Here is a 24,214-nt window from a genome sequence, read left to right as displayed (position 1 = left end):
CCAATGGGATCATCTGGGTGACATTATAGTAAAGATTATTCCTCTAGATATACCATGATCATTCCAATCTATGGTATAGCTAAAGCTGCTATGGTGACCTACAAAATCATTGATTAGTAGTCATGACAATGAAATAAGTAGAACAATACAATGTTAGGGTGGTCTATGGAAATAATAGAACTATTAACACTCCATATTGAAATAGACTAGTCAGCGTCACAGGAGATTTATCTAGGGTTCCAGTCATTGATCCCTCTTCAGGTAAGCTGCATATTATCTTGGACTAGAGTACGCAGAAGATGGCAGGTTAACTGAAGCCTGAAATCATCAGTGCAGCTTTACCAAAATTTTCATCCAACATAGTGTATCACTTTTGGTGATGCAGCTGCTTTGAGTCATCCATACTAAATAAGTGAACCAAATGAATGTTCAAGTTTGCTTGAGTTGCTTTGTGTGAATCATTTCTTTGATCTATCCTTGCTGCCCTATCTGAGAGGGACAGTTAATGTCGATTATCAAATTTGGAGTATTTAGAATTACCTAGGACATAAGACCCTGACAATGCCTTGAATATTTACCTAGAACAGGGAAGTTTCATTCCCAGGCCTTGGATCCTTAAAATTGAAATTGGTGATGTCCTATGACTTATTTCTTCAGGGACATATAGCACCTTAATTTCTCCACGGTAATAGATCATATCCTAGAACTTTGAGCCAAGATAAGCCTTTCCCCCTAGAATTGCTTAGATCAGGAATTGTTACAGTAGCAAAAAAAGTAAATAATGCAGAGAATAGCCCATGGGAAATGATATGGATGTATCTGAAAGGCAATGGACAAACAGAAAATAACATGAAGGAAAAGAGTGAGGTCGTCCACTTTACATTTTAGAATTTTTCTGTCATCAAGCATGAAGGATGAATTAGATATTAAAGCCACAAGTGAGACTAAAGGCTTGAAATCAGGTAGTTCTACAGATTGAACAAATTCCATCACATTTATAGCAAAGTAACAGTTAGCCTTATATCATATTTATATAGTCATGGCATGAGAAAATGTGTGAATATCAAAAGTGTGGTAACTTTTTAATTAAATGAGGAGCTATATATCTAAATAAATGCTTCTACGTAGTTACCTGTACAAGCACAGGTTTATTTTACTATTGATCTTACCAGTCAATGTATGTGTTTGTCTTAAGGGTTGACAGAAAATCTATTTATACGCCATATACAAACATTTTTCTAAATGATTAAGTTATTGGTAACAGATATTGAATCTTACTAAATCTAACACATTATTCCAAAATTCAGTTGCTAACCATGAATTGACCAGAAGGAATGTGGGTGAATTTAGAAAAGAAATTCTTGTGATCTAAAAATTCAGCTATTCCTTCAGGTGCTTGAAATGACAGCTTTATAAAAGATGTGCATTTCCCCTCTGCATCAGTATATTTTCCATCACCCCCACCACCTTTATTCACTTGATTCACTTTTGAAACCTTCTATGCAGTTGATTTTCTTAGGCACACTAAGATTCAGAAGCCCAGTTACTCTTCTGACAAAAGAGTAATCAAATCAAACTTTAGGAAGATTCATGAGTTAAAGATTGATTGTGTGACTTACTTTAGTTGTGTGCAATTTAAAAGAAAATCTTCGGAAGTTGAGGAGATCCCTCCGTCAGTAAAATGCTTGAATACCCAGATGTAACCAGAGCACCCACATTAAAAAAAAAGAAAGGAAAAGAAAAGGAAGGAAGGAAGGATTGAAGAAAGGAAGGAAAAAAAAAGAATATTGTGTCATATACTTGCTATTCCAGTGCTAAGGAGAGATCTCTGGATATCTAGACTAGACCTAACCTGCGATTCCCAGGTTCCAATAAAAGTCCTTTCTTTGGTACAGCTTCAAAGGAAGAACAGTCAAGGATAGTCTCTACCTTTCCAGCACACACACACACACACACACACACACACACACACACTTAAAGCCACTCTTTCCAGTGGGAGAAATGGATAACCAGGCTGAATTATTCCATTTCCTATATGTGTCATATGTGACACAAAATGACAATTTAGGGAGAAAAAAAGGATAGGAAATATATGTTGTAACAATAATATTATGTAAAATATATTTTATTAGTAGGTGGATGGTTCCTTTGGAGCACACTAATTCTGCAGGACCCCCCATGTTTTGATTATGACCATCATTCATATTTCATTATACTTCACTTTGATGGAAATTAGAAATACCAGAATGAAAAATTTAATGTATCTTTAAATTCAGTTAATATAATTATATTAAAGAGGGGACGTTCCCCAAGAAATCCACACTAAACTATATATTGAGGCAGTTTTCAGCTTATTGACAACAAAATTTTTGGTTCTAATTTCTACATCAACAAAGTGACTTTGCCTTTATAGCATGAGTTAAAAATATCTAGTATCTTATGTGGTGCTGCTATCTATCCTCTCAATTTTTTCCATGACCCCTTGCTTTTCCTTTACCAGCTCTATCCATTGTTTCTTTCTTAATATCTGGAACTTCTGAGAATTTTCTTGTTACACTAACATTTACAAGTAGGACTCTAAAAATGGCACACACACACACACACACACACACACACACACGTATATATATATATACGTGTGTGTGTGTGTGTGTGTGTGTGTGTGTGTGTGTGTGTGTGTGTGTGTCTTTGATTAGAGATTGACCTATTTTGTCAGTAATTCTCTACTAGTTGGGTAGATTTATCAGTGAGTTAATTGTTTGTTGTCACATATAAGTATATGAGTTTAAATTTCCAAAATTCATATGAAATCACATGGTAGCACTTGCCTATAATCAAATATCCTTTAATTCACAGACCCACTACCTTGGCAAACCCAGAGGTGAGCAGCAACAGACCATGTCTGAAACAAGGAAGAAGAAAGGATTAGTTCTGAAAATGCCTTGTAGCATGTATGTGCCTGTACTTTGTCATGCAAACATCTTGCACACACATTCACACACTAACAAACAATACATGAACAAATACAAAAATAAATTTATATGAGGATTCTATCAATATATTCTGTTCATGGAACCAGGACAACTTTATATTAAATGCTCTACAAAATAGATGCATGCATACTTACTTTTTTCTTGGTTCTAGGGATCAAACCTTGGGCCTGTAAATGCTTGTCTACTATTCTGTGACTCACCCACATCCCAGTTCAATTTCAAATATGTATTAGAATTGTAAAAACATAGCTGCTTTAACATTTGACAGTAATGCTTTGATGCTTGAAGTAACCTCAAAATTTGAAATATTGTCTATGTTTAATATAAAATTTCCTTTCCTGGTTTCTAAACATAAAAACATTTCTACCAGTATTTCATGGTTTAAACTATATTCTAATCCTCTAAATATATATAAATAAATAAGATGTGTACCCATGAAAATGTATGCTTGAGCTGTTGTTTTCAAACTATGGGTCATAATCTCTTTGGGTCACATATCAGATATCCACATATTTATGTTGTGATTCATAACAATACCAAAGCTATGTGTATGAAAGTAGTAAGAAAATAATTTTATGAGGAAGATCACCACAGCATGAGGAACTGTGTTAAATGTCATTAAGAAAGATGAGAACCACAGAGCTAGAGAAAAGGGAAAAAAATTCATAACTATATCCAGTGTCAGGAAGAGAAAGTACCAGGATAGAATTGTAAAAGATAATTAAAAACTTGACTGCTCTGAGTAGTTGTATTAGTCAGAATTCACCAGAGGAACAGTACTTATAAAACGAATATATAAAGGGGATTTTTAGAGCAGTTTAGAGTATGTGCCCTGAGACATCCAACAGTGGCTATCTACCAATGGGATGTTCAAGTATCCAGTAATTATTTAGTACATGAAGCTGGATGTCTTGGTTGATCTTCAGTGCACACAGGAAAATCGATGAAGAGGGCTCTAATGCCAGTGAATAGCAAACCATCTTTCTTCCTGACCTTAATATAAGCTGCCACAAGAAGGTATGACCCAGACTTAAGGTAGGCCTCCCTACCTCAAGAGATCTGGATGGAAGATGGGTCTTCCCACTTCAAAATACTTCACAGATGTGCCCAGTCTCTTGGTTTTAGTTCCAGATGTATTCAAGTTAACAATCAACAATAACCATCACAGTAGTCAAAAATTATAAACCACTCCTCCTTAAAAAGTTTAAAGGTAAGTAGGTTATCTAAAAAGACTACATCTTCCATTTCCAAATTACTAACATCTGTGAAATGTCTGAATCCAGAATACTGTTTTTATTTTGATTGTGTGTTTCTATGTTCCAGACTGAGAACTACTAATATCTGCTTTGAAGCAACAAATCATTCAACTTTAATCCATCCCAAAGCTGTCAGAATTTTTAAGCATTTGTGTCTAATACTTCTTTTAATGTTTCAGCTTTTCTGTAAAATTGATAGTGTGTGTGTGTGTGTGTGTGTGTGTGTGTGTGTGTGTGTGTGTATGTGCATGCACACAAACAGGCACATTTGCATGTGTGTGGATATATCTTTGGTGAACATCAGGAAGGAAGAAAACATAGATATTTTCTACTTAAAATGATGGCAAGACAGCAGTGTTTCTTTTACCTCATCACCAGCCTTGCCTCTTGTATTATTAATAACATAACAAAGTGATGCATGCATTGTGTTGTGTTTTGTGGCATAAGCAGGAGAATAACGTGTTTGTGTCCATACAAGTGTATATACTCTTTTCAAGATGAGCCCAGGGTATATATTAAGGACTTCCTGTGGACAAAACTAAAAAAATAATTTGTTATAATTTTTAAATTCAACAGCAGTGTATTGTCACTACTCATCTAGTACCTGTTGGAAACAGAAGCAAACACTCATACCTAAACACTGAGTTGAACTAGAATCCAGATGCAGAGGGAGAGGACAAGACCAAGTTGCAAAAACACATAGAGACAGCTGACCTGAACAAGGAGGAGCTAACAGGCCCCTCCAGACCGATAGCTGGGAATCTAGCAAGGGACTGACTCAGGCCCCCCTGAATATGGGACTCAGCTAGAAGGACTGAGAATTCTAAGGGACCTCAGACAGTGGAACCAGGATGTATTCCTGGTGCACAAAAGGACCTTGTGAATACATTCTCCATGGAGGGATACTGCCTTAACCTAGAGACAGGAGAGAAGTCCTAGTCCCTACTTCAAATGACTTGACAGATCTACATGACCCCACCTGGATGGCATTGCCCTACATGTGGAATTGTGGTGGGGGGATGGGAGGGGAGGGTGATCAGGGTGCATGTGAGGGGACAGAGATGGTAAGAGGGCAGGAGGGAGGGAGGGAAGGAGAGAGAGGGAACTGGAATCGACATGTAAAATAAAAACAAAATTATAAAAAATTCAGTTCAATCTGGTCCTGTGCTTTTTTTGGGGGAGAGGGGAGACTTTTGATGACTGCTTCTATTTAATTAGGGGTTATAAGTCTATTTAAATTGCTTATTTGTTCTTGATTTAATTTTGGTAAGTGATACCTTTCCAGAAATTTGTCCATTTCCTTTGAATTTTCAAATTTTGTGGAGTATATGTTTTCAAAGTATGACCTGAAGAGTCTCTGGATGTCTTCATTGTCTGTTGTTACGTACCACCAATCATTTCTGATTTTGCTTATTTGCATGTTCTCTCTCTGATTTTTAGTTAGTTTGTATAAAGGTTTATCTATTGTTGAATTTCTCAAAGAACCAACTCTTTGTTACATTGACTCAAAGACATCTGTTCAACTATGCTCATAGCATTGTTATTTGTAATATCTAGAACTTGAAACAACCTAGATGTCCCACAACTAAAGAATGAATAAAGATAATGTGGTGCATTTACACAATGGAGTACTATTCAGCAGAAAAAAAAATGGAATCTTGAAATTCGCAGGAAAATGGATGGCCTGAGAAAAAAACATTCTGAGTGACAAAACCCAGTCACAAATAAGACAAACATGAGCCTTCATCCAGTAGCTGAGGGAAACAGAAACTGACTTCCACAGTTAAACACTGAGCAGAACTCCTGGAATCCAGTTGCAGAGAGAGAGAGATGATGAGCAAAGGGGTTAAAACCAGGCTGGAGAAACCCACAGAGACAGCTGACCTGAATAAGGGGGAGCTCAAGGACCCCAGACTGATAGCTGAGATACCAGTATAGGACTGACCCAGATTCCCTGAAAGTGGGTCTCCAGTTAGAAGGCCTGGGCAGTCTATGGGAACTTTGACAGTAGAAACAAGATGTTTCCCTCTTGCATGAATGGACTTGGGGAGCACATTCCCTGTGGAGGGATATTTCCTTAGCTTAAAGACATGAGGGAGGGTCTAGGTCCTATCCACAATTACTTGAAAAATTTTGATGATCTCTCCTGGCAGTCCTCACCTTCCCTGGGGAGTGGATATGGAATGGGATCTAGGGGGTGTGGGGTTTAGGGTGGGGCATGGAAGGATGGGAGGGAGAGGGAAATGGAACTGTATGTAAAATAAGAAAAAAAAACATTTTATTCATTGATAAAAAATTAAAAATTCATTTTAATCATAATTATTGATCTTCTGTTTGTTGTCTATTTATCTTCTAAAATAGGGGTCTCTGGTAGTGAATCACTATCCCTATTATATAAATGGAATTTGGGAGCACATTCTACATAAAGGGAAAATCTCTCAGCCTAGACCATGGGGGAGAGCCTAGGCCCTGCTCCAAATGATATGACAGAATTTGAAGTTCCTCCATGGAAGGCCTCACCCTCCCTGGGGAGTATAAAGGGAATGGGAGTCAGGAGGAGGATAGAGGAGAAGGGGACTGTGAGGGAAATTGGATTGACATATAAAACAAGCTTGTTTCAAATTTAAATAAGGATATTATCATAAAAAGATACATGCTAAAATGCCAACTTCAATAATGTCTCATTGCCTCTCTTAAATGTGTTATTTCTCAGGCTTCCTGATAATATTACCTTCTATTAGTGTGTTACATTTTGATCTCTCATAAAATTATATAGTTGAAGGAACATCTTTAATTAACACAAATTTCTTTAACAATTTGTTATATTGAATTTGATCTTTATTTTTATGATATTCTTCTCACTAGCTTTTATACCAACATATTATTGTTTCTCATAGTAAGTATATCATGAATTAGATAATTTATTTTAACTATTTCTGGTTTTCCTAATATATGCATTTGAGGTAGATATCTTTATTAAAGTTGATTTAGCATCACTTTGGTAATACACATGTGGGATTTCTATGTTGGTCTTTTCAATGGGTTTAACTGAAGGACAAATATCTACTTACATATGAGCAAAAGCATCAACAAGGTACTACATGTACTGAATGACCATACAGTGAGATGAGCATTAGTACTAATGGTTCTCTGTTCTAATAATGCAGCTGAATTCTCAACAGTAGACTCTACCTCCTGCCATGTGACTTCCTTTCCATTATGAACTGTACACTGGATTTGTAAGCCAAAATAAATCTTCATTACATAGCATTTTCTGTCAGGAAATTTGCTTCAGAAATGAGTGAGTTAGGTATTATATAATTTTTCTCAGAGGGAGTATTTTTGTGTTATCTAACAATTACACTGTTATTGCATCATTTGTGAAATGATGGGAAAATGTACTGTAAAATATAGAATATTCAACAATCAGAGACTTCACTTGTTTGATATTACAGAATGTTGTATTTGACAATCCACAGTATAGAGGTTCAAATACTAAATACTATCCTATCAATATTTTAAAGTTATCAGTCTATTTATAATATATATAATAATAATATATACAATAACTATACTAATACTAAAACTATCCTATAAATATTTTAAATTTATCAGTCTATTTATAATAAAGAATTTGTCAAAGAAAAATATCTCAGAAGATAATGAGGGGAGAGCTTGAGTGAAAAACACAGGTAGTTTTGCATGGTAGAAAACTGGTTTGATCCAGTAATTGGGGTGACATCAGCCATCTGGGAGAAAATGGTTTGTTTTCTTCCTCTTCCCTTACCTTGTTTTCTTTTTTCTTCCCCATTTTATTTGTGAGATATGCCTTTCAAAAGTACACAGTCTGTCCTGGAGCTAGGGGACCTACTAGCCCAAGATACTCAAGGACTGAGATGAGTTAGATTGTGATTTCATTCCTTTATGCTTCTCTTTCTTCATTAAGAATTCACCTGAAGAGCTTTATCCATTCTTTCCATTATTTCACTCTTTTATATTTATTTTTCCTCATTAATTTTCTTCACTGTTCTTACAATAGTCATTAGTCTTAACTGATTTTATTTCCATTCTTAAATCTAGTATCACAGTACATGCCTTACTTCTCAGGTTAATTTCACTTTTTTCATCCATGGTTTAATGCAATGAACAAGTGATTATTTATTACACAACTGCCTTTTTTGTAGCATCACAATAGGCTTATCCTTTCCTTGTAATTCCTTCTATGGTTAGTATTCTCTTCTAGTGGTACAAGGGATCATACCTGGTGAATCTGACCTCTGTAAGAATTTCTGTGTCCCAAAATAGAGTGGAGAATACCTGGGGAATATATCTGACTTTGATATATAGCATTAATGCATGTACACACATGTTTAATGCACCTACACAAACTTATGAGGTGGCACATATATTACACAAGCATATAGTTGAAAATAAAGAGAAATAAAAATCAAAGAATCTTAAGCTAAAATCTTTACTCATGTACTCCAAAGTCATATTAAAAAATTAAAGCCAAAACTAAGTCAGTAAGTTGAAAGAAACAACAAAATTTGAATAAAAAATGACATGGAAACAAAAAGAAAAATATAAAGAATCAAGGAGAGACAGCTAAATTTAAGGAGTATTTGAGGAGCAGTATGAATCAATATATATATATATATATATATATATATATATATATATATATATATATATATTAGAGAAGGGCAATCTAAATGAAATCACCAAGTAATGAGATAGAAAGAGATCCAACTGGGCTGTCTTTTGTCACCAAGCAAAGCTTCCAGGACCCTGTTTATGTTACATATAGTTAAGCTGTTAGCCAAAGAGGCCCCACATGAATACTCAAAGAACCCAGGCTGTTTTAAAGACAATAGGTTGAAACCACAAACACAGAAAGATGCTATTGCTGAAGACAACACCCACAGAACTCATTGAACATGGAAATGAGAAACTGGTGCTTGCATAGAGCCTTTACCCCTATGTTCCAGTGTCTGTTTTATAGGAAGACATTTTGCATGCCATCAAAGTATAAAATAAACAACAAGCCAGCCACAATCACATTATCTACAAAGTTTAGTATCTGCAAGATATGGTAGGGAGCTCATCAGACCCAGTAATCTCCAAGTCTCACTTTGCCTTCAAATTGCCACTCCCCCTTGTGATCTCAGCAGCTCCCAGAGACACAGGCTGCAAATGCACAGAGAGGATCAAGAAGTGTCTGGGCCCCAATCTGGACAGCACAATCTCTAGGCACCAGGCCAGAGGCAAAAACACTCCCCCATCTCAGCCACAATTGCAGGCAGCTTGCTCCCGTACCCCACTATTGGAATCTATAAACTACAAGTCCCACTCTGGCCCCAAATCCATCCATCTTCAGAGACCTCAGTGACCCCCAGAGGCACAGACAGTGATAGTGCAAAGGAGCCTAAAAGCCTAAGAGGAGCTCCCTGACAACACACAGCAATTTCAAGGATCATTCCAAAACAGGATACCTGAGACACAGACACTGCAAGGAGTGAACCAAGAGCCTGCATCAACTAGAAAAAGAGATGGGTATGTGCCAATGAAAGAAAAAAAATCAATAAATCAGTTTGATGCTCGAAAACTGAAATTGAGGCAATAAAGAAAACAGAAACCTAAGGTATTTTGGAAATGGAAAATTTGGGTAAATGAACTGAAACTATGGATGCAAGCATAACCAACAGAATACAAGAGGTGGAAGACAGAATCTCAGGAGTTGAAGATATAATTGAGAAAATAGACTATTTGGTCAAAAAAATGTTAAATCCAACAAATTCTTAACAAAAACATCCAGGAAATCTGGGACAACATGAAAAGACCAAAACTAAGAATAAAAGGGATAGAAGAAGAAAAACTCCAGCTTAAAGGCACAGAAAAATATATTCAACAAAATAATAAAAGAAAACCTTCCCAACCAAAAGAAGTTATTCCCATGAAGATACAAGTTCATACAACATCAAATAGACTGAACCAAAAAAGTTACCCCACCATACTCACCATATAATAATCAAAACACAAAGCATATGGAAGAAAGAATATTAAGAGCTGTAAAGAAAAAAGGCCAAGTAACATACAAAATCAGACCTATCAGAATTACACCCAACTTTTCAATCACCCAACATCTCAATGGAAGCTCTGAAAGTGAGCAGATGTTTGATAAATGTTCTACAGACACTGAGATACCACAGATGCCAGCCCAGAAAAGCTTTCAATAACCATAAACAGAAAACAAGATATCCCATGATAAAACAATATCTGCCCACAAAATACACTCTTATCAAAATTACTAGAAGAAAACCAGAAAACTTCATACCAACAAAACCCAAATAAAGGAAATACTCAAACACTACCACCAAAAAATAATAGGAATTAGCAATCACAGGTCATTAATAGCTCTTAATATCAATGAACTCACTTCACCTATAAAAAGACACAGGCTAACAGAGTGGATACAAAAAAGGATCAATCCTTCGGCTGAATACAAGAAACAACAACTCAACCTCAAAGACAGACATTAATTCAGAGTAAAGAGTTATGAAAAGATTTTCCCATCAAATGGACCTAAGAAATAAGGAGGTATAGTTTTACTATTATCTAACAAAAGAAATTTCAAACTGTAATCACTCAAAAGAGATGGAGAAGGTGATTTTATACTCATCACAGGAAAAATCCATAAAGATGAAGTCTCAGTTTTGAATATCTATGTCCAAAATAGAGTAGTATCATCACATGTAAAAAAAACATCACATGTTTCTTGTAACCTCATTTCTTCCATAGCATGGATTTGTTCTTGGGATGGTGCTTTCCCGGTATAGTAAGTAGAAATTGGTTCACTTCAGATCCTCCTTCACCTTACCCATTATTGTTCAAAATGATATTTCCAGGAAGAGTTGTCCTCATGCCTCTATACAGCCTAAACTCACGTGACCTTGCCCTTGTGACTATATACAACATGCACTCAGGTAAACTTTGCTCACATGACCCTGCTTAACCCTCAGAATATGAATTGTCTGGTGCCCTGAATAAATTAGGCTATTACACGATACTTCAGTCCATTTCATTTTTAGCTCCACCCTCCCAGGTTCAGGCAACCAACTTTATCAATAACTGCAGTTGTTGTTTTTGTGTTTTAGGTTTTGGGGGGTTTTCTTGCTGTATTGATTTTGTTTTATTTTGTTTTTGAGGAAGCATCAAGTTGGCTGGTAGGGAGGAGCAAAGGATCTGGATGAACTTGGAAGAGATAAGAATATGACCAAAATATTTAAATTTAAAAATATTCTAAATAATAATAATCAAGAAAATAGTTCTGTGAGAAGATAAACCGTGGCAGTGGTTCATGTCTTTATTCCTAACACTTGGAAGGCAGAGGCAGGCAGATCTCTGTGAGTTCAAGGCCAGACTGATCCACAAAACTACACATAGAAACCCTGTTAAAAAAATAATAAACAGGAAGTGAGGATCAAGATCTGTACTAAAACTTTATATGAGGGTGACATTATAGAGAAAGAACCTGTGAGGTTCATTGATGCATACTTTGAAAAAATATAAATTGGAAAATCTATAACAAATGAATATATTTTTAGACCTCTCAGAAATTATCTTTTACAACTGTTGTATATTATAAATAATTACTCATTCAATTTGTAATTATCTAAAAATTCTCAGGGATTTCAAAGTTCCATAAGTGTGTGTGTGTGTGTGTGTGTGTGTGTGTGTGTATGTGTGTGCACATAATTCTTTCATTTTTTGTTTTCATCTTTTAAAGACCTTGTTCCATTTTCAAGTTAGAAGTTTAGTGCGGCATCATGCATGAAAATGGCTTAATCTAAAAATACATTTCTATCCTATAAGATTTCTATAATATATTAAATTATTATGATATCTTCTTTTTATATATCATGTCTTATACTTTGACACTTGTATATGTATATTTTGTCTGTTCTTTGGGTTATGTTAAAGGTCTAAGAAGACCAAATAAACATAGCTTACCCTGTTGAGAATTGAGAATCTACTGTTACAGATGGCATATAGTTTCTAAAAGTTTTACCTTATTTGTAATTACATGTTTATATGTAGGTAATTGTATATAACTATAGGTGACTGAAGAAGCCACAAGAATGCACGGGATTGCCTGCTGATGATTTTGAGTGGCCAGATGTGGGTTCCAGAACCTAAATTGGATCATATGAAGGAAAGTGTTCTTAACCCATAAGCTATCTTTCCTTAAGTATACTGTTTTTTTTTCCCTAGAATGTTGACTTTATTTACTATTTTCCTTTTATTATTCTTTTTGGATTTCACATCTTGCATTCCAAACTGACTTATCTCCTGTCCCCTTGCATCTGCCCTCTGCCCTTCCATTCTCCTTACCAAAACAAAATCAAATTTAAAAAAAGAAAAAAACAAAAAACAAACACAAACAAAGAAGAAGAAGAAGAAGAAGAAGAAGAAGAAGAAGAAGAAGAAGAAGAAGAAGAAGAAGAAGAAGAAGAAGAAGAAGAAGATTGTGGAAGCTACTGTGTGGCCCATTGAGACAGTTTACCCTTTAGTCTGTTTATGTTTACTTTAAATTGTTCATTTCCATGAATCACTGGTCTGGCTCCAGACCTCTGCTTTCTGCTACATCACCAATAATGAGCTCTCACTGGGGCTATTCCCAGATGTTCTATTGTTGCACTGGGTCATGGAAATCGTGATGTTTTGGATCTGTAGGGTCATCCCTTTGACATTCTCATGAATTTTATAAATGTGGTGGATGTTGGGATGGGCCAACTCATAGTCATGGTTCTGGGCTTGGGTGGTAGCTTAGTTGGTTAGCTCCCTAGCTTTCCCTAAGATTATCTCATGTATTATATCCAAACCTTAATTTCTACTCCCTCTTCTCATCTCTATGTCTCCCTCCTCTTCTTTCCTCATTCATTCTTCCTCTTTGGAAAAGGGCAGACCTCCTAGAGATATAAACCACACATGGAACACATGTGAAGTTGCAATGAGACTAGGCATCACCCCTTATATTAAGGCTGGAGGAGACAACTAAATAGAAGGAAAAGGGTCTCCAAAGCAGATAAAAGTGTCAAAAACATCCCCTGCTTCCTCTGTTAGTAGTTTCATATGAACACTGAGCTACACAACTGTAACATATTCAGAAAGCCTTTTTAAAAAGTAGTATCTTTGTAACAAACATTTAACTGAAAAACTGCATATAAAATACTTATGTCACAATTATGAGGACTAATCAACTTTATAAGTTTTATGTTTCCCTGCTTCTGTGGTCCAATTGTCATGTATTGCTTGTTCATCAATTCTGTTCAATTTTTAGCCTATTATCACATACAAATAAAAAGTATAACATATAAATACCAGTTAAAAACATGATGAAAGGTCTTAAGTAAACTCCTTGCTGTATAATCATGAAAATCTTAGTTCAATCCCATGAATCCACATGCAAAACAAGACATAGTGATAGATGCTTATACTCTCAGGACTGAGAGATAAACCCAGAGCATCCCTGGGGCTTGCTAGTCAACCACCCTCATACACTTTGTAGGCCTCAGGACATTGAGACACTCATAAAACAAGGTGAAAAGCCACTAAGGAAAGAGAATCAAGTTTTTTTTCCCACTTCTAGAGGCACACACATGTGCAGTTTCATGTGCAAGAACATATGGGTATACATACAAAGTAATGCAATATTTGAAATTCCTATTATTTTCCAAATTAACATACAACTGTTTGGGTATGAATGGGTGGCAGAGATTGCATAGTAAAATAATTTTCCAACTTAAAGCATTTTAGCAGATTGCATTAGAGGAGGTGAAAAGCTGAAATGTTTTCATGCATATTGATTTCCAGAGATGTTCTTTGCTGAAATGGAAAAAAAGTATTTCATATGGGAAACAAAAATAACTCAAATAGAGGTCTTAAGATTTTTGTGTTGGTGGAAAATTTTCTGGTATTTCAAAATTTTCTCAATTTCTACAATGTGAGGAAAACAGTTTTGTATTGATTGCTTTTGGTTGGTGATGTTTTTGCTACAACTAAGAAGTTTGCAAAAGCAATAACAACTTGTGGTGATTGTTGACCACATGGCACTGTTAGCCCCACTCAAACACTGCCTTTTCTAAATTACTTTTTCTGAAATATATTTAACAGAAAGTTATCTCATTAATAGTTTGTATATAGTAATATGTTTCAAAAGAGTCCTTATTCTTTAGCTAACCAAAGCCTCTGGGATTTTTCTTGACATAGACTTCACTCTTATTTAATCTCTCAGACTGGTGAAGAAAATGCAATGAAGAAAAACACTCCTATGGTGATGGGACTTGGTACTGGACTGGGTCCCTTGAAACACATCTGGCACCTCCCAACTTAGCACAAAGAACCCTCCTTCCCTCCCATTTAAAGACTGCTTCACTGATTTAAAAGACCTTTGAGAGGTACACCACTTGAGTTGATGCTTCATTTTGCTTAATAGCATTTGATTTTCAAGTTTCACATCTTTTACTCTGAAGACCAACTTCCTGGTGTCAAAGACAAAGATATTGAGAATAATGTAGTTACAAAACTTTCAGTTAAGTACCCTATGTATTCAAATAAAGTGAAGGTACTGGTGATATCCTTAAGTGTAAATTCAGTAGAATTGTTTTCTGCTTAATTTTGATTGCAAACACATTTTCTAATTTATGAAATGCCTGTCTTTGTAATCTTTAATGTAACATACTGACAAAGACGTTTAGCATGCAGAATATGGTTTGTTAACTGGTTGTATACAAGTGATGATTTTGAGGAAATATATTGTCATGACAGAAAAAATATGTAAAACAAAGCTCTAAATATGTACACTACACAGGGGAAAATCATGAATGCTCTCAAATATCAAAGAGAAAGTAGAAAATATGGACTGTGGTATCCCTGTAGTAGTTTATTGTCTATTGTGAAAAATGCTAAGATCAAAGCCAAATTGTGGGAGTGTTTATTTCAGTTTACCTCCAGATGGATAAAAGCCCATCTTGACAAGGAGGAATAGTATTAATTTGCAGATATCAAGGCAAGAGCAGAGAGCTGTAATATCATATGAAGCAGAGAGTGAGCTGAATCTGACTCCAGTGAGATACTTCCTCCATCAAGATTGCATCTCCCCGTAATATCTCCATAAAGCATTGCCAAGTAGGGACTGAATCTTTACATTTCTGAGTATATAGGGGACACTGCTCATTTAAACAACCACAGTCCCTAAGCCCTCAGTTCTCTCAGATTCAGCTTCTGTTGATACCATATCTGGTTCGTTTCCCCCTTTTTCTCCCTCTTTGGATAGTGTGTATAGTAAATAAATCAGATGCCACTATACATTTTAAGAATAGATTAGAGGTTCAATGCTTACAGATGAGTGGGATTTAATAACATCATAAAAACTGAGGAACATAATGTCTTGAGATTTTGGTTCTTGTTAAATGTAATTATCTGGGAAACATGTACAAAGAATTTTTGTTGTTGTTGATTGTTTGCTTCCAGAAGAATATGGCAAATGGGTATTTCTTTCAAGTTCTGTGACTGAATCAAATGCAATATTGACTTGGACAGTGGCTATCTGATTTATAAAGAAGCCATTGCTAGTCTTGATACTGATACTAGCTGTCTAAAACCTTTCAAGTTGTTTCCCATTGCTCTAGTAATTAAGTGTAAGGCTTATAATACCTGCCTCTCAAGGGTTTCTTCAGTGGTGATTCCATCCATTCCCTTTCTCTATCTTTTGGGCTCTGGTTTTGGGGTTCATTTAAGAGAAATGCTGCACTCAGTGATTCACTGTCTCTACTCTGACAAGCATATTCCAATCTCCAAATTTGAAGCCCCCGAGAACCAGAAAGAGGATTGATCAAAAACTTGTACGTTTCTCTCCCCATTGCACATCTTTTAAGTCCAGCATGGAAAACTTACAAACCCACAAACCAAATGAGGAATTTAAGATTTGTTACTTCAACAGAAGTTATAAACATCAAATGTGAAATAATTAATAGCTAATTGTTAAGGATAAATATACTTAAAGCAAATAATACAAAAAGGAAACTTCACTGAGGCATGGTGAAGATTTTATGGTTTTGGTTCAGTGTGTATGTCCACATATTTATGTTCTAGCTCAATAGCTTGCATTAAAAGTCACTTGTGGATCAGTGACTCTGCGGAACCCATTTGAAATTAGGTATATTGAAGGAGGCCAATTGCTTTTGTCAGCATGTCCTCATATTTTAGAAGAGACAACTTGTCTTGTCTAGTTAGCTTGTCTTGTTGATATAATAAAATATCCAATAAAACAACTCAATCAAAGATGAGTGATTTTTCCTCTGTGCCTTTGTGAGTACAAACTATTCTGTTGGTGGAAATTAAGGCAGTAGGAGCCTGAGGCAAAGGAGTAAATTTCATCCAGAATCAGGAAACACAGGGTAATGAAAGATGATGAATGCTAGCAGTCAGATAGTGGCACCTGTGATTACAGTGGGTGTTCCCAACTCAACGAACCTAACGTAGAAACCCCTTCACATACATGTCTAGATCTGTATTTCCTTCATCATTAATTAATATTAACAAGTAGCTCAGCAATGGCTACTGTCAATATTATTGGGGCAGAGCCATTACATATCACATGAAGCAGTAGAGTTATGACAAGAAAAGAGGAAAAGGCAAAAATTATATATTCTACTTAAACCTTGAACATATACTTCAATCTCTTCTTTCAAAAATTGCCATTAAGAGTGAATATCATATACATAATTAAGATGTACATTAAGATAGATAAGGATGTGCTGGTCCTGAACAAACTGTATTATAGGTTACTAGACATAGGAAGCTGGGTTAACAATATTGCTCTGCCACAATTTTGTCATATACAAAAATAGGATTAACACCTAATAGATATGAAAGGAGGTTTATATTGTTTGCATATAGTTTTAACTTGCAATGTGTATATTTCTGAATGGTTTTAAATTCAAGCATATATTAAAGAATCAAGTAGAACTTGTGGTTAATTCAAGGTACATAGTAACTTTAAGAATATTTTATTCCACATTTTTCAAAACCTTCTATTAAGCATTTTTTTCTCCAATATTCCTTGGAATTTTGGTGGTAGCAAAATCTGCAACAATTTAGTTAATGTTTTAATTTGTTTATTTTCTTGATTTAGTTTATATGTCATTAATGGCTCATATTGTTCAGATTAACAAATGAAAAACCAGAAAGTTTATTTGCTCAAATAGCTACCATCACAAATTGATGGATCAAACAGGATAGCCTGTTACAATCTACTGTCCTCAATCAGAAACAACCAGAATATATTTATTTTGCTATTCTCACAGAAAAGTGTCCCCCATCTTTTTCCCAGGTAACAGGTGAAAATTTCATGTCTCCTTCATTATAAAAGTCTTGTTCTGTTGGCCTATTCTACATACCAGTGTGAGCTTTGAATTACAAAGTCATGATTTTATACCACTCTTTTAACTACCTTATCATACGTCCTTGTCTCTACATTATATTAAGACTAATCCTCTCTGCCTTATTAGCCAGCGGACTTCATGGTCTTCCTCTTTGGGAATAATTACCTTGAATCCAAGCTGCTAAAGCAAATGAATCTCAATACTTCATTCAATGTAGTTCACTATGGCTTCATAAGTTCAATAATTTAAATAGTTGCTAGTCTCAATCCAATGTTTTATTTCCTTATAGATTTCAGATTTCTAATTTTTACATTGAGTGACAGGTAATATGAATGTGATTGTCCAAAAGAGTAAATATAAAGCCCAGATGAAGCAGGGGGTGGTAATCAGGGAAACATATATTATTGAATGAGACTACCTTCAAAACTGTCTTTGCATTGGTGTCAGCATAGGCTGGATGGAAATCATTTAGTTAGACTGATATTAATTTCTTATGCTTATTTATAAACAATTAAAATTCAATGTTATTATATAATAGAAAGTTTACAAATGACCAGAGCAAATTTCTGTGCATCTAAAATATCACTTTACACTTCTGCTCAGAGCATTAAAGGAGTTAAAATCAGGGAGAAAGAGCAATGTATGGAGAAATATGCATCTGAGTCACTGTTCAACTCTGCACAATGAAATCTCTCTTCAGCTAAGGCTTTTGGACAATCAGCTCATGACTTGATTTATTTATTAAGATAACAGAGTTCAGTTCCAGAAGTTAAGATCTCATAGGAGGAAAGACATTACATATTCAGCTGACCAAGTTTCAGATAGCATGGATTTAGAAAGTGCTCTGAAAAATGACTCCAGAAGAGTATTTTTCTTGTTGTGGAGTTTGACTGAGTTAAGGTTGTATTCAACAGGGAAATATTTTTAAAGGGCAACTCTGGAGCTGGGAGATGTCTTCTTAGAACTTATGGAGAACTCAGTGTTCTTACAGGGGACAGGATTTCAGTTACCAGCAGCACACATGATGAATCTTTACTGTCTGTAAGTCCAGATTCAGAGAATCCAAACACTTCTGACATCCCTGGGCACCTCAGACATGTGGTGCCCCTACAGGAACTTCCAAGTATTCTCTATAATTTTTTTTAAAAAATATGCAAAAAAGAACAAAGGGAGGAAGGAGGAAGAAGGGGATGCAGAAATATAGGGCATAGACAGGATGCTTGACATAATATAAACTTTTACAAAATGTTGTGTTCAACAATAACATGTGTAATAAATATATACAGTGAACATTAAGGCATGCATTTGTTGTTCTGATATGTATTTAATGATGATAATTGAAGACAATACTCTACTGGGCACAATTTACAAGGTTAATGACTGCTCATATTCCCAGATGTTCCTTTAGCCACTGACCAAGTTTGAGTTCAAGCTAACTCTAACTGAACCCTGATATTGTACTTTTGAACATATAAGTCATGATACTTAAGAAAGTTTATTTCTTTAAAATTATGTTTACAACTTAATTTAAAAATGTGTTACCTCATTCCTGTTGAAGGTCAAAAATGTGACACTGAGAATTTTAGCTTATAGTTCAGAGTTATTGACTGAAGATGACTTTTTTGTAAGGGAATTTTAGTCAGTGCTGACTCATGTGTTCTTGTGCTCAAGTTTAACTACAGTTTAAATTGCTGAGCACAGATCATATAGTGAGCCAGAAGGCAACCTTTCTGTGAGATTCATTAAGAGCTGATACTCAGGTCAAGGGTGTGATGGAACAGAATCTGTCATAAATGATTCTGCCCTCTAACTTGTTCCAGAAAAAGGCTTTACAGAAATAATAATAAAAATTACACTCTAAACAATCTCAGCTAATCCCCCAGCCACATAAGATGTATGTTGTGCAAAAGGAAAGATAAGCAGAAGACATCTACTAATAAACAACAGAAGAGAATATACTAAAAAAATCCACTCCAAATTGAGCATTTGGTAATTGTTGACTGCAGGGAGAGGGAACTGATTTCCTCAGGGATACAGCTCAAATGGGACTACCCATACTCCAAGACATGGTAGTTTCATATCCACTTGGCACAAACTACAGTTACTTAAAAAAAAAAAAAAAATTGGAACCTGAATTGAGAAAATTCCTTTATCAGATCCAACTGTAGGGGCATTTTCTTAATTAGCAATTGATGTTTTTGGACCCATCTCCTCCTTGTGGGTAATGCTTTTCCTGAGATGGTGGTCTCAGGTTCCATATTAAAGCTGTTTGAGCAAGCCACAAAAATCTAGTCAGTAACACCACACCTGGGTAGGCTCTGCATCTCCAGATCCCTGTTCTGATGGAGTTCCTATTTTGACTTCCTTCGACGATGAACACTAATATAAATGAACTATTTCCTCCCCAATTTGATTTTTGGTTACAGTGTTTCATTACAGCATAAGAACCCTAAAACATCCCTAATTAGATACATTGGGTTTAGGGGAAAAAAGAGCACATGAAGTCAGGAGGGAAAATAGTGAGAGAGAGGAGAAATTAAAAGTGGGATTGGGGTGAACTTGGTCAATGATACACACATGTCTAAAATTCTCAATCTATTAAAAATGCTAAAAATACTAAAAACATACAAATGCTGGTCCCATGATTAAAAACGTCATTCTATTCATTCAGCATATTTTTGAGCATATATTCATGATGAACCCATAAAAAATCAAATATACTCACTAGGAAGCTGACAATACTGTTTCCACAGGGCCCAATAAACCTGTTTGTGTTTTGCTTTGTGTTGTTTTAACATCATTTATTCTCACCCCACAGTTTCAGTTTAATTCAATTGGAGTTTAAATTTATGTGAAATTACTGTGAAAATACATATATCAATTTAAATTTTTCTACTGCATCATCTCCACTTTCCATTTCTACAGAACAAAATGTTGGCTTTTTAGAAACATGGATTTCTTTCCCTAATTCTTCTATTACCCTTCAGAGCCAGCAGTATTTTCTTGAGTAAGTACTTAAAAAGAGAAAACTGTTTTCCAAGTGGACATGCAATTTTAATCCCCATCAGTAATGAAGGGCAGTAATTTTTATTTCAAACCCTTTCTAGCAACTAAACTTGGTAACGTTTTTGAGATATAATTATTTAAGCAGATATAGAATAGAATGTCTGTTTTATACCTAAGATTTCTAATTACTAATTTTGTAAGTAATGTTTGAATATATTCAACTGCAACCTGTATATTTTCTTTGTTAAAGTATCTACTCAGATTTGTGTCTTTTTAAATGTTGTTGATTGCTGAATTTTAGAAAATCTTTATATATTTGAGTCCAAACTGTTTAACACATATGTTTTCTCCAAGTCTCTGGTCTTGTCCTCAATTCTTTCTAAGTTCATTACAGAGAGTCAATGTGTTTTGTAACAAATCCAGATTTATTTTGTTTCATGAATTGTACTTCATCCGATGTTTCATGAAAACTTCAGAAAACCCAACTGCTTTCCATTTACATGTTTTTCTAGAATTTCCATTTTTTTTGTGTGTTTTAATTCTATGATCTTCTATGATATACATATACACATATTTATATATACATATATGTATATATATACATATATATAATATATTTGTAGTCTTATATTCCATGTCAAGATTAATGTTAATATGACTGCCATGTACTGTAATCCCCTTTTTTCATAATGGTTATCTTCTCTCCATTGATGTTACTATGCCAATTTAGTAAGATCCATTGACTGTAATATAGCTACAAGTCTAAATTTATATTATATTCCAACATTTTATATTGGTATATTTACCTATTTTTTTTGTTTGTTTGTTTGTGTTTTTGAGGCAGGGTTTCTCTGCATTGGTTTGGAGACTGACCTGGGACTAGCTCTGTAGACCAGGCTTGTTTGGAACTCACAGAGATCTGCCTGCCTCTGCTGCTGCCTCCTGAGTGCTGATATTAAAGTCATGCATCACCAATGGCTGGCCTATTTACCTATACTTTCATGAGAAATACTATATTTCTAACACTCTAGTTTTCCATTTGGTAGCATGATTCTTCCACTTTATACCTTTAAAGTTCTGCTTCCTGTATATATTTGTATTTATTTATATACATTAATATACATTAGAATTTGTGTATATATATATATATACAAATATATAAACAAATATATATACAAATATATAAAATTTGCTTGCTGATATGTTCATTAGGTTTTGTTAAATCTATAGAACAAATTGACAAAGATTGAAATGTTTTCAATATCAAAATATCTAGTCTGATCACACATCATATTTTATATTTAGTTATATTATTTTATGATTTCCCCAGAAAGTGTTCCTATATAAAGATTGTTCATATGATCTAATAAGTTGATACATAATGTTCCTTTTGGCAGTACTACATTAAATGATATTGATTTTTATAATGTTCAATACTTACCTACTTGTGTACCAAAGACTGATTGACGTCCATATATGAATCTGTGTCCTTTGATAATATTACTAGTAGGATTTTCTTCCCCAAGTCTGTGAAAGTCCCTATTATACAAACATGTCATTTGTAAAAATGGAATTTTTGTGCTTCCTTACCTTGTTTATTACAATTTTATGTTGTTTTTTGATTGATGGTGATTGGGAATATGGAAGGCACCTGTTTCAAGATAATGATTTCCAGAATTTAAAATTCAGTTTCTTTTGACAATACTGAATATTTTTTGCAAGAAATTTTCATGTTAAGACGTTTTGCATGTTATTTGCTCAGTTTTTTTAGAAACATAAATAGATGCTATAGTTTTCAAATGCCTTTTTTAAATCTCAATTCATATTATTGTTTAATTTTTCTTCTTCAGCTTATAGATATGGTAGATAAGATTGATCGAGTCTGAATGTTAAACCAACCTTGTATACCTGAATAAATCACTCTTTGCCATGATATATAGATCTGTTTATAAACTAACATACCTAGCACTCATTACTTGATTTGTCAACATTTTTTGTAGGAGTTCCACATCTATGATCATGAAAAATAAAGTCTTCAGCACTTATATCTGCATATGTTACTGTGGTTTCCTTTTAAACTGTTAATCATGTGGGTTATGTAAAATATCATCCTATCAAAGTCTATCCATGTTTCTTGTCTTCACTGTCTCATTCTACCAGCCTTATAGAATTAAAGAAGAAGTTTGTTTCAAGTTTTCTATAGATTAAAAACTAAGCTTTTATTTTGTTATTTTTTCAATTTTTTGAGAATTTCATATAGTCATGCTTTAATTAAACTCACTCCAATTCTTCCCACTGAATTTCATCCCTATCCCTTCCGTACTTTTATCTTCTAACTTTGTGATTTGTTTTTAAACTTACTAAGTACATTTAGTGCTCACTGTTTGTGAATGACTAGAGGACCATCTATTGAAATGCATTTAACATCTCCAAGAAAACATTTCTGAAGAAAATAGATATTCTCTCCACCAGCAGTCATCAATTGTCAATATGTACTCAGCTAAGGATTGGACATTCAAAATTCCTGCCCATTTCAATGTTGGGATTATGATTGACTTCATATCACACAGGGTTTTCACATGAAAATTCTAATTCTTATGTGTGCAATATTTTTGTCATATTCTGCAAACACTGTTTCATTGAAAACATCTACTTCCTTTTCCTCCATCTTATTTTTGAGAAATTGTGGAAATTTGACATTTGTTACTGAAATATTTGGCAGACTATTCCATTAAAGCCAATTACTTTTCAGGTTTTCTTTTATTTTGGATGGTTATTTATAAGAAATTTCACTTCATTAATAGATAAAAATCTGTATGTTTATTTTGCTTTTTAGTTTTTTCTTTTTCCATGTGAATACTTTCCCTTTTTTTATTTCTTATATTGCTCCTTTTGTTCTGTCCCTCACACTTTTCTTAAACCCTTTATCTTTCTGTTTAGAAGTCTGCTTGGGTTTAATCCTATTTAACGATCCTGTAAAATAGAAACCTTATTGTTTCATTTATTATCTCCATTTATTATATTTTCTGTCACTACTCTGTGGCCAGCTGTGTGGCTGGCCACTGGCATCATCATCTACTTCTTTTCTTGCTTTTCTCTTCTTCTTTTGGGACTAGATTTCTTTTATTCCTCACTGTCTAGTATCCCTACCTTTTCTTCTCTCCTGCCTAGCTATTGACCATTCATCTCTTAATTAAACCAATCATGTGTTTTAGACAGGCAACATAACACAGCTTTACAGAGTCAAATAAATCCAACATAAAAGAATGCAACACACCTTCTCAATATTAGGCAAATACTTCACAGCATAAATGAATATAACCCATCTAATATTCCACACAAATTACCAATAAATTTCTACTCTTTATCCTATAATCATTTATTTTCTAAGCCTATTAACACTAAGTCAGAATATTTTTCTACATTTATTGTATTTCTTGTTTTTTTTGTTTATGCAGAACCAAGATATTGAGATATGCTATTATCCTGCTCTCTAAATAGCATTATTTAATTT

This window comes from Phodopus roborovskii, unplaced genomic scaffold, assembly GCF_943737965.1.
Source record: "Phodopus roborovskii unplaced genomic scaffold, PHOROB, whole genome shotgun sequence".
NCBI lineage: Eukaryota > Metazoa > Chordata > Mammalia > Rodentia > Cricetidae > Phodopus > Phodopus roborovskii.
The sequence above is the reverse complement of the archived record's forward strand: the minus strand, read 5'-3'. Positions refer to the sequence as shown.